Genomic DNA, 12,486 nt, shown 5'->3' on the forward strand with positions numbered 1-12,486 from the left:
ATGCTCTGCTGCACTCCATTCTGGAAGTCCAAGAAAGTTAGAGTGGTTGAAAAGAGTCCTAAGGATGAAAAGATGGAGTTATTTCACAACTCACTTTTCTAGACCACCGAGAGGGTAGTATACTGACGTAGGGTTGGCTTCCTGGGCCTCAGACAACCATTCATCAGGAGACAACCCCAGTCTCTGGGGACCAATCAGAGGAGTCCTGACGTGTCCCAATCTAACAAAAGTTCATGCCCTATAATTCCATTGAGTTGACTGTAGAGGGTGGTATTTTGATTAAATTCTCTTGATCAATCCTCTCCCACCCTGAACCCCTCTTTCTCCCCCATTCTACAAGAATTTGTAGAGCAAGTTCTCATCACCATCTTTTCCCTTTTTGCTTTAATTATATTTGGCTAGAAATCCTGTTTAGTTGCAGCTGGTACATAAAATTGCACTAGGTGAAGAAAATGATAATGTTGGTGTAACTAAATAATTATCTTTAGCTTCATGTGACACTGAAAATAATCTGGAAAAACCATAATGTCAAATACTAAATAACAGAGAACCAGCTGTCAGTGTTATTGGTTTCCTATGTTGCTATTGATAAGTCTCCAGGATCTTGGCGAGTCTGAATGTTTCTGTGGTTATAGGGAGGTGTTATTAAAATGTCATAATATCATAGAAACCATTCAGTAAAGAAAAAAGGGCCAACTTAAGTCTTGGTAAATTATATTCTGGCCAATAAAATAGGGTGATCCAGATGAGGTCTTTTTAAAAAGTAGTTCTAGAAATAGCAATATTCTTCAGTTGAACGTTTTAGCTAACCTGTTTCAGTCTTTTCCAGAGAGAGTAGGTGGAAAGCTCTTGAGCATCTCTGTTTTCCTTCCTCTCCTGAACCAGCATGACAGTTAGATCTGGCAGGGATAGAAATATACTGGGAAGTTATGGGGAACTTTCTCTGGGGATTGAGTAGATCAGAACCCTTTAGAGCTCGTGATTGATGGTCACGAGTTTAGTGAAACATTTTTTTTTTGGTTCTCTTTCTTTCCACTTGTCTCTCTTTTGCTAAGAATAAACATGGATCCACTTTACGCTGCCACCTCCTACCTTAAATTGAACTTCCAGGGTCCGACTTCTGCTTGCTGCTGCCTTTTGTGAAGTACACATCCGCACAGGATATATCCCTGCCTGCCAGCGGGATTGGACCTCCAGGGAAGACCTTGAATCTGTCTCTCTCAGTTGACTTCTCTGTAACCACTGATACTCTGACTGCACACATCCTTCAGTTCCTTTCATCCCACCCTACTGCAATCTCCCCATGTAAATAATTCTGAACCCCTGAGCTGTTGATGTACAGCCTTGATTCTTTTCCCCCAAATGCCTGCTGCCTTACTCTGTCTACCTCAATACTAATTCCCAGCGTTCTATTTTAAATCTTTCTACCCCTTCTACTTTGCCTTCTGGAATTACTGCTTCACAATGAACAAACATTTTCATTCTAAAGACCTGGGCAGCTAACAGGCACAGTGGATAAAGCCTTGGGCTTGAAATCAGGAAGACTCATTTTCATGAGTTCAAATCTGACCTCAGATACTCACTAGCTGTGGGATCTTGGGCAAGTCACTTAACCCTATTTACCTCAGTGTCCCATCTGTAAAAATGAGCTGGAGAAGGAAATGACAAACCACTCCAGTGTCTCTGCCAAGAAAACCCCAAATGGGGTCACCAGGAGCCAGATATGACTGGAAGGACAACAACAAAGACCTACTCCTCAATCCCACTTTATCTACACACAAGGATGAATATGATCTTGCCATCACTCATCATTATTCTACTTCCATATTCATCAACTCTGAAATGAAACACTTAGCACAGTCTTTGGCACATAGTAAGTGCTTTTATTGGTTGACTGAAAACCCTTCATCTGATATAATCATTTATCATTCCATCTTTTCCTATACCTTACAGTCCTTAATACTTCATCATCACTGTGACCTCCATTCCCTCCCTACTTGGTTAGTTCCTAGGCCATGACCCTTATATTTGTTACATACCTGTTCCCTTCCCTATCTTGACCTCTTGGTGAGCCAATTCAACTCTAAACTACCCTTTAGTCTTCAGTCCCTTGCCCTTTTGCCCCATGACCCATTATAGCTTGTCAGACTCCAACCCTGGATTACTTCTGATTTCCACTTCCTTCTCTCTTTTCAGGTGCTACAGAACAGATTTGTTCTGAATACAACACTGTGCTGATTGGGTCAACTGCAAATTTATGTTACATTATCTCAGCTGGGCCTCAGTGCAGCAAGACGATTCTTTTATACTTCCCTAAATGATTTCTATCCCCCTCACCACAGTAGCTATTCCAAACTTTTCTGTCCCTCCTCCATCCTCTTACTACACCCTCTTCTCCTACCTATCCTTATCTCATACCTCACTCAAAAATTTGAGATCCTATATTGAGAATAGGTTCTTCTCTTCCTATATCACATCATTCATGCCTCTTCTCCCACTATCTCCTTCTCTCCTTTCTCAGATGAAGAGGTATTCCTCTCCTTGCTAAGGCAAACTCCTTTATATGCACCCTTGATTCCATCTTTTTCTTTCTCCATCAGGTTGTTCTTATCATTCTATCTCTAAAAAATATTTTTATCTGTATATGTATACATACCTACATAAACATATATCTCTCTCTACACACACACACACACACACACACACACACACAAATATTCTTCCTCCCTATTACTTTCAAACATGTTCATGTCTCCTCTCTTAAAAAATCTTCACTCAGTCCAACCATCTCTCTTAGCTATCATGTCCTATCTACCCTCCCTTTCTCAGCTAAACTCCTTGAGTAAACAATTTATACTAGCTACCTCCACCTCCTCTCCTCTCATTTGCTTTTAGCAGGTCTGCCATCTGGCTTCCAATCTTATTGTTAAACTGAAACTGCCCTCTCTGAAGTGACCAATGGCCTTCTTAATGGTAAACCCCCAGCCTTTTCTCAGTTGTCATCCTTCTTGACCTTTTTATAGCTTTTGATTCTATCACTTTCTCCTGGATGCTCTATATATAGTCTCCCCAAGTATTACCTCCTTCTTGCCTCCTACAAAGATGACTGTCTGCTTTATCCTAAAACAAAATAAAACATCCTCATCACCTGATCCAACCATCCTTACTGGTCATCATCTTGTATCTTTCCTCGCGTCTTCACTAAGCTCCCTGAGCAGGTCGTAGATCTAGGTGCCTTCACTTCCTTTACTTTCACTCTCTTCTAAACCCTTTTGCAATCTGGCCTCTGACCTCATCATTTAACTAAAGCTCCTCATTTCAAACTTACTAAAAATCTTTTAAATGCTAAATATCATGGCTTTTTTCTCAATCTTCATCCTTTTTGAATTCTTTCCAGCCTTTGACTCTGTTGATCATCCTTTTTTTCCTGGATTTTCCTGAGAAAATCCTTTTGGGGCTTTCATGACCTTGGTGTCTTCTGTCTCTACTAAATAAGACCTGTTTAATTACTTCTAGCAGCAAACTGCTATGCATAGGAGTGCCTGTTGCACAGGTTCTTAGATCTGCTTTTCTAAAAGGAAAACAACTTTTGAGGGGTCAACAATCTTCTTTAATCACATACACTAACAGAGAAAATACAAGCAGAGAAACGAAGACCAACAGACAGGGCTTCCAGCTGTCTGACATAAGCAAATAAGCAATACATACATCACAGATCAACAGACAGCTCCAACTGTCTGACCGTTACATACATACATAATTACCAGAGAGAGAGAGAAGCACCAGCATCCAGGTTTTCACAACTTGGGGCGGGGGCAAGAAGGGGGCCAGGTAGATCTACTTAGAGTCTCATCTGGCACATGAATCTTCTTCCAAATCCCCAAAGCAAAACTTCATCTCGGAGCATATATACATTTTTCAGAGCTGGAGGGCACAACCCTCCTGACTCATTGCCTCATTAGCAATTAAGAAAAGGTGTGAGCCTTCCTGCAAAACAAGCCTCCCCTAACCTGAGGCCCATTAATGGGAGGGGAAGATCTTTCATTAATATAAATCTCATTAACATTATATCACTTCTCATTTTCCTTTGCTGTTCATCTAGGTGATGCCCACTAACAGTGGGTATCCACTCAAGCACTGTCCTGGACTCTCTTCTGTTCTTCCTCTATACGGTCTTGTCTGGTAGTCTTATCAACTCCCATGGGGGTCAATTATTGTCTTTAGGCAGATGATTCCTAGATCTATATATCTGGCCCTAATCTCTCTCCTGAATGGTAGTATTAAATCATCAACTGTCTTAAGTGCTTGCTATGTGTCAGGCTTTGTACTAAGCACTTAGGATACAAATACAAGCACACAAAGACAACTGTTCCTTTCAAGGAGTTATATTCTAAAGGGAAATGACAAGAAATAAAGGGGAACTGGAAATCTTGCAGGAAGATACAGTAGGGATGGGAGGAAGGCTGCTGGCAAGGCGGGGAGAAATTTGATGAGTGAGTAGTAGAGCTGGAAATGAAATGAACATGACACAGATGCCTCATGAAAGGGGAGTTTGATTCAGAAACTCATCAAACAGATGAGGGTCACGGGGTGGAGGTATCTCCATGGTGAAATATAAAATCATCTATTTGACTCTTAAAGCCAGTTAGAACCTCTTTACCTTTCTTTGTATCTCCAGAGATTAGTACAGTGACTGGCATGTAGTAAGTGCTTAACACGCTTATTGGCTAACTGACTGATGAGATGAATACCTCTGATGTATTGGTGATCCCCTTTGGAAGATTTATGGAACAGTATGGATAAGAATTTCATGGGATGAAGACCCACACAGGCAAGATCATGGATTTATTTCTCCCTCTATTTTTATGTGGGAGATTTGATTTTTATTTCATTCAATAAACATCTGTTAAATACCTACTATGTATGAGATACAATGTTATTACAACAAGGTTCTTACAGCTTAGTAGAAGGTTATTTCCGCCTCCTCCAATAACTCTAGTAAAAGAATAAACAAAAATATGCAATTATTTTTGTACTACAGTATAAAATGATACATGACACTTTGACACATTAAAAATATTGGTTGAATTGTGAGACAACTCCCCTTCTTAGCAACTTGTTTCTTATGAAAGCTCTTTTGTAGTTTTTAAGTTCTTTTCCCCTCTAAATCCTGTCCTTATCTAGGAATTCCCCTTTGTACAAGCATTCAACATGCCAGACATATTTTACATGCTGTCCTGAGAGTCCCTAGCAGATTCGCTATTTCTCTAAGCAGTCACTAAAAATAGATTTTTCAAGTATTGGGCTGTGAACAGTCATAGATTTGGGGCTGTGGCTGGATGCCTTTCTTTCTTCCTTCCTTCCTTCCTTTCTTTTTTGGGAAACAAAAAAAATTGAAATAAGGCTCAACAAAATGAGGAACAAAATACTATCTGTATTTTTGTACAAGTAAAATTTAGGCTGTGACTGTTCAAAAGTTTTCAGTGAGTAACTATTGCCATGGCTTCAAAGCTAGAGGCCAAATGCTACCACCCTCTGGTAACTGAAGAGAATGTCGTGGAGGCCCAGAGTATTTGACCTTTTGGATAGCATTGTCCCAAGGATTTGAAGGTCAAAGGTGAAGCTGATGACATCTTCGAAAACTTCCTTCCCCTAACCGTACTTGTCTTATCAACGGGTGGTAAATTACCATGAGTTAATGGACCAGTTATTGGCAACTTGAAGCACAGAATTTCTGAGACATATACTTTATGTGCAAAGTGGAAATAATAGAGTATGACTCTCCTTAGTTTTTCCCTAATATAATAATGCTGTTGGCAGGACTTTGCAATAAATACCAGGATAGTCAACCAATGTCTGTGCTAAGGGGAGTCCTTGTTGTGGATAAAAAAGGCAAAAATTAAAATTAATTGATTAAAAAATTACAACTATTTCAAAATAATTGTTTTCTTTGTAAATCTATTTTATGTATTTAAAAACATTCTGACAGGGGCTTCACCAGATTGTTAGACAAGTCCAAAACACAAAAAACCCAAGAACTCCTGAGGTGTTAGAGTGGGAAATGTTAAGGATTATAGATTATGGGGTTGTGGTTGCTGTTGCTTCTTTTCATAAGGAATTATGGGCTTAGTTGGTCCTCTGTTGTTTTATTAGGAAGGCATATCCACCAAGGAGCTAGAGGACTGATTTGGAAATGAGGAAGATCTGAGTTTAGGTCTCACCCTATATTGACTGTGTGAACCTAGGCAAGTCACTTAACTTCTAAACTATTTGACTATTAGAGAAGGTGCTAACTTGTATTGGTAGAGGGAGTATCTTTATCCTGTAGTTCCCAATATCAGTGGAATAACAACTCCCTTCTTGCTCAAGTATAATGTCAAATAAAGATAATTTTTTATTTGCCTCCTGAGGGATCTGTTTTAATAATGTTATAATTTAACTGGTGATCTGAAATCAGATACACTTTTTCCTTCTTTTGCACTAAAAGTTCTTATCAAAACCAGTTGTTGAGGGGGCGGAGCCAAGATAGTAGAGTAGAAAGACGCACATACACATAGCTCCGAACCCACAACCCAAAGAACGGCTACAGGGAAGTAACTCACGGCGAATTCTGCACCCAGAGGCCACGGAATATTGGAGCGAGGGAGATTTCTGTTCTGGAGAGACCTGCAAACCTCTCGCGGGGGGTCCTTTGCGCTGCGGACTGGGCGCTGGGACTGGGAGCTGAGTGCAGCCCTGCCGCGGCCACGGCACCAAGAGGAAAAGATCCGAGCAGGCTTCAGGGACGGGATCTCCAGCGGCCACACAAGTCCCTCCACCCACAGGTGACGGGGGTTGGTGAGAGAGTCTCTTTGGCGTGTTGAGAGGGGAGTGGGGTGCCCCCATAACTCAGGCCCCCCCTCCCCCCGCCCCGGGAGGTAGAAGCTGAGAGGCGGCTGCAGACTGGGGCTCCCCAAGGGGGCAGGAGCCTGGATACATTGTGGAAGGTCTGTGCATAAACCCCCTGAGGGAACTGAGCCTGAGAGGCGCCCTGTCCCGACCTGACCACCTGAACTTAATCTCACACTGAATAGCAGCCCTGCCCCCGCCAAAAGCCCTAAGGCTGGAAGCAGCATTTGAATGTCAGACCCCAAACGCTGGCTGGGAGGATCAGGAGGCAAGGTGGGTGTGAGGAGAATATTCAGAGGTCAAGTCACTGGTTGGGAAAATGCCCAGAAAAGGGAAAAGAAATAAGACTATAGAAGGTTACTTTCTTGGTGAACAGGCATTTCCTCCCTTCCTTTCTGATGAGGAAGAACAATGCTTACCATCAGGCAAAGACACAGAAATCAAGGCTTCTGTGTCCCAGCCCACCCAATGGGCTCAGGCCATGGAAGAGCTCAAAAAGAATTTTGAAAATCAAGTTAGAGAGGTAGAGGAAAAGCTGGGAAGAGAAATGAGACACATGAAGTCAAAGCATGAACAGCAGATCAGCTCCCTGCTAAAGGAGACCCAAAAAAATGTTGAAGAAATTAACACCTTGAAAACTAGCCTAACTCAATTGGCAAAAGAGGTTCAAAAAGCCAATGAGGAGAAGAATGCTTTCAAAAGCAGAATTAGCCAAATGGAAAAGGAGATTCAAAAGCTCACTGAAGAAAATAGTTCTTTCAAAATTAGAATGGCACAGATGGAGGCTAATGACTTTATGCAAAACCAAGAAATCACAGAAGAAAGAGAGAAGAATGGAAAAATGGAAGATAATGTGAAATATCTCATTGGAAAAACAACAGACCTGGAAAATAGATCCAGGAGAGACAATTTAAAAATTATGGGACTACCTGAAAGCCATGATCAAAAGAAGAGCCTAGACATCATCTTTCATGAAATTATCAAGGAAAACTGCCCTGAGATTCTAGAACCAGAGGGCAAAATAAATATTCAAGGAATCCACAGAACACCACCTGAAAGAGATCCAAAAAGAGAAACTCCTAGGAACATTGTGGCCAAATTCCAGAGTTCCCAGGTCAAGGAGAAAATATTGCAAGCAGCTAGAAAGAAACAATTCAAGTATTGTGGAAATACAATCAGGATAACACAAGATCTAGCAGCCTCTACATTAAGGGATCGAAGGGCATGGAATAGGATATTTCAGAAGTCAAAGGAACTAGGACTAACACCAAGAATCACCTACCCAGCAAAACTGAGTATAATACTTCAGGGGAAAAATTGGTCTTTCAATGAAATAAAGGATTTTCAAGTATTCTTGATGAAAAGACCAGAGCTGAAAAGAAAATTTGACTTTCAAACACAAGAATGAAGAGAATCATGAACAGGGGAACAGCAAAGAGAAGTCATAAGGGACTTACTAAAGCTGAACTGTTTACATTCCTACATGGAAAGACAATATTTGTAACTCTTGAAACATTTCGGTATCTGGGTACTGGGTGGGATTACACACACACACGCACACACGCACACATACATAGAGACAGAGTGCACAGAGTGAATTGAAGAAGATGGGATCATATTGGGAGGAGAAAGGGAGAAATTGAATGGGCCAAATTATCTCTCATAAAAGAGGCAAGCAAAAGACTCATTAGTGGAGGGATAAAGAGGGGAGGTGAGAGAAAAACATGAAGTCTACTCTCATCACATTCCACTAAAGGAAAGAATAAAATGCACACTCATTTTGGTAGGAAAACCTATCTCACAATACAGGAAAGTGGGGGATAAGGGGACAAGCAGGGTGGGGGGGATGATAGAAGGGAGGGCATGGGGAGGAGAGTGCAATTCGAGGTCGACACTCATGGGGAGGGATAGGATCAAAAGAGAATAGAAGTAATGGGGGACAGGATAGGATGGAGGGAAATATAGTTAGTCCTATACAACACAACTATTATGGAAGTCATTTGCAAAACTACACAGATTTGGCCTATATTGAATTGCTTGCCTTCCAAAGGGAAGGGGTGGAGAGGGAGGGAGGTAAAGAAGTTGGAACTCAAAGTGTTAGGATCAACTGTCGAGTAATGTTCTTGTCATTAGGAAATAAGAAATACAGGTAAAGGGGTATAGAAAGCTATCTGGCCCTACAGGACAGAAGAGAAGATGGAGACAAGGGCAGAGAGGGAGGATAGAAGAGAGAGCAGATTGGTCATAGGGGCAATTAGAATGCTTGGTGTTTGGGGGGGAGGGGATAAAAGGGGAGAAAATTTGTAACCCCAAATTTTGTGAAAATGAATGTTAAAAGTTAAATAAATGTTTAATTTAAAAAAAAAAAAAACCAGTTGTTTCCAAGACACTGTGATTTTCCAAGTTTTGATAAAAAAAACTTCCAGAGGGTTTATCTTTCCCCTTTACATTTTCACTGCCATCAGGCATCTATTCTTTTCATGAATACTCTAGTACCTAGAGCAGAACAAGTCACTGATATACCTAGTTATATGTTTGAGAGCTCCCCATAATGAGTGAATTAGGAAGGAAAGCTGCTTCAATGATCCAGTTCCTGAAGGATAAATTCACAAGTCTACCAAGTATGAAAACAGTAGAATAAAGGCAGCCAGGTGGTACAGTGGATAGAACATTAGTCCTGGAGTCTAATTCCTTTCCTTCCTTCCTTCCTTTCCTAAAGTAGATTTTTATTTTTCTCTCATGTAGCAAAAGATATCTTTGGATTTTGATCTAATTATATATAGATTGTAATGTTCCCTCTAGTTGAGTAGATTGTCTTTATGAGTTGCTGTGGCCACAATTCAATCCATGGTCACCTTCTGATAAGTCTCCATTACTTTAGCTTGACTGATCCTCAGGTGTCTTGTGCTGGATCCATACCTCAAACCTCTTGGTAGGTAAGCCCTCTTGCCAGAACCTGTACTCCATTAGCACAGACTTCCACTATGCATTGCCACCTCTTTTAGGGGCCTGTAAAGGCTAACTACCAAAGTATTGCAATCTTTGCACCAATGGGCTGAGAGAAGAGGGAGGGGATCAGGAGGTGTCACTGACCTTGTGATACAGAGTTGTCATCATCCAGTTGATGTCTTCTCCGTCTAAGACCTCATCACTTGCAGCACAAGACTTTCTCAGAGACACAGATGACACAGAACTTAAACAGAAACACCCAGTGGAAACCAACTAGGTAACCAGATTCTCCAGGTCTGCCTTACTCTGTTACAGCAAAGGATTCCTTGGCTATTTTTTTTTCCTTCTATTGATACATTCAACTCTGAAGTCATGGTATAAGGGCCAGGTTGGGAATATCACCTCAGCGTTCTGCGCTCTCCTTGATTTTGGATGTTGCCTACATGAGTCTCAGAGCAGGAGAAAGGGTGATGCCCTCATTCAGAGCTCTGCTGCCTTCCTGATTTCCTACCTCAATGTCTCTGCTTTCCTGTTTGTGGTAACAAAAACAATGCCACAGCAGGGCCCTGGAGTCAGACTTTCATGGAGAATGATAGAATCAGAGAGATGGACAAGACTTTTAGTGGTCATCTACTCCAATCCTATCATTTTACTGATGAGGAAAATGAGACCTAGAGAACTCAATGACCTACCCAAGGTCACAAGGCAGGTAATTATGAAACTGATATCTTAACTGACTCCTCCAAATCCAGGGCTCTTAGCACAGCATCATGCTGCCTCATTTTGGTAATGATTTTGGTCATTAAAAAAAATTAAGAGGGAAATGCCAAGGTGCATTTGAATTTCCTTTTGATTACTCCACTTTAGTTTTTCATTTACCAGATGCTCTTACCCATGAAAGGGCAGCACTGACTTTGCTTTCCATTGAATAGAAATTAATATAGGCAAGCTGAAAAGAGTATTTTAGACAAAAAGGCATATTCACCTCACTCCATTAATGTTACTCCATTCTGTTAAAAGCAGTGCCGACAGGAAAAGGGTGAGAATGTTCTGTATACTATCCATGTCAGAAGTCAGTGAAAGAAACTTTATCCACTGCATCCTTTTTTGTCATGATTTATCTGTCTTCCTAGGAAGATGTGGCTCTTTGAAGATAAATGATGTTATATATAAATATATACACATACATACACAAATATACCTATGTATATATGGATATACGTGTGTATAGATGCTGTTTTTAGTCATGTTCAACTCTTCGTGACCCTATTTGGGATTTTCTTGGCAAAGATAAGATATTGGAGTAATTTGCCATTTCCTTCTCTAGCTCATTTTGCAGATGGGGAACTGAAGCAAACCAAGTTAAGTGACTTTCCCAGAGTCTCATAGCTAGTAAGTGTCTGAGGCCAAATTTAAAATCAAGAAAATGAGTTTTCCTGATTTTATACATACACACACATGCATACACATGTATGTATACACATGTGGTACATCACATATTTTATACAAGTGTATTACACACACAAATATCTATACAAAGAGGAGATTGGGGGTCAGGAATTACTTGTTTTCTCTTTGACATGAAGGACTCTGGATTTTGGAAACGCCTAAATATAGGTCTGAACTTGTTCTGTGAATTATTATATTCTCAGACAGTTGCCTGAGAGCATTGAGAAGTTAAATGACTTTTCCAGAGGTATAGAACCAATGTTCGTAAGATGCAAGACTTCAACACAGGACTTCTTGGCTCTTTCTTCAGCCTTCCATTCATGACACCATTACTGCCTCCAGGGTAAACGTTGACTAGATGAATTAGTATAGTAGCTATCAAGTTATGTCCACAACTTGTTGGTGGAGCTGTATCTTGAAAGGATTCCGAAGATTTTCATGATGAGTACCCAGAGAATTTCTAAGTAGGTAAAGTTAGGAAATCTGGGAGGAACGAATGGGGCATTTTGTACATGATTGGATGAACAGCTATACTTCGATGCATCAGTAAGGTTGGCTTATTCCTGTGGTTTGAAAACATTTGGCAGAGCCTCTAACAATGGTGTATTTTCTCCTTCTGGAAGGGTTCAAAGAATTTAAGACAATCCATAGGATATGGGGAGAATAATTATATTACCTGTGCCTCAGCATCCAAAGCTCTGGGTTTACACAGACTGGGTTAGATCTTAGGAGTTCATACTGAATTGTTTGATTTAGTATTATTACTGTCATTACTATTTTAAAAGCAGATCTTACTCCTTGTCTAGCATGGTATGACCAAGAATAGCTCAGGAGAGACTCAATCAATTATTTTTAATTATTAATCAAACATTTATTAAGCACCTACTATGTGTTAAGTGCTAGGTATACCAAAAGAGGCAAAAGACAGTTCCTGCCCTCAAGGAGCTTATAATCATATATATATATATTATATATATATGTATATGCATATACATATATATATCTGTATGTGTATGTATATATACACACACATACACACACACATATATATTTTCCTATTTATGCTGTGTATGTACACGACAAACAGGAAATAACTAAAAGAGGAAAGACACTGGAATTAAGAGGGGTTGGGAAAAGCTTTCTGTAAAAGATGAGATTTTAGTTGGAATTAAAAGAAAGTCAGGGAGGTCAGTAATTGAG

General features: G+C 40.4%; 1 long non-coding RNA gene across 6 annotated transcripts in view; it reads right to left on the minus strand.

Moving 5' to 3' along the window:
- Positions 1 to 12,486, minus strand: part of LOC140501355 (uncharacterized) — a 72,451-nt gene that overhangs the window by 50,177 nt on the left and 9,788 nt on the right. For 5 of the 6 annotated variants that reach the window (XR_011966147.1, XR_011966146.1, XR_011966143.1 and 2 more), the window contains exon 4: positions 811 to 899. The exons of the other annotated variant lie outside the window; for it this stretch is intronic. This is a non-coding gene — a long non-coding RNA (uncharacterized lncRNA). The remainder of the gene's footprint in view (positions 1 to 810; positions 900 to 12,486) is intronic. 6 annotated transcript variants of the gene reach the window in all.

Source organism: Notamacropus eugenii, chromosome 4 (assembly GCF_028372415.1).
Source record: "Notamacropus eugenii isolate mMacEug1 chromosome 4, mMacEug1.pri_v2, whole genome shotgun sequence".
Taxonomy (NCBI): Eukaryota; Metazoa; Chordata; class Mammalia; order Diprotodontia; family Macropodidae; genus Notamacropus; species Notamacropus eugenii.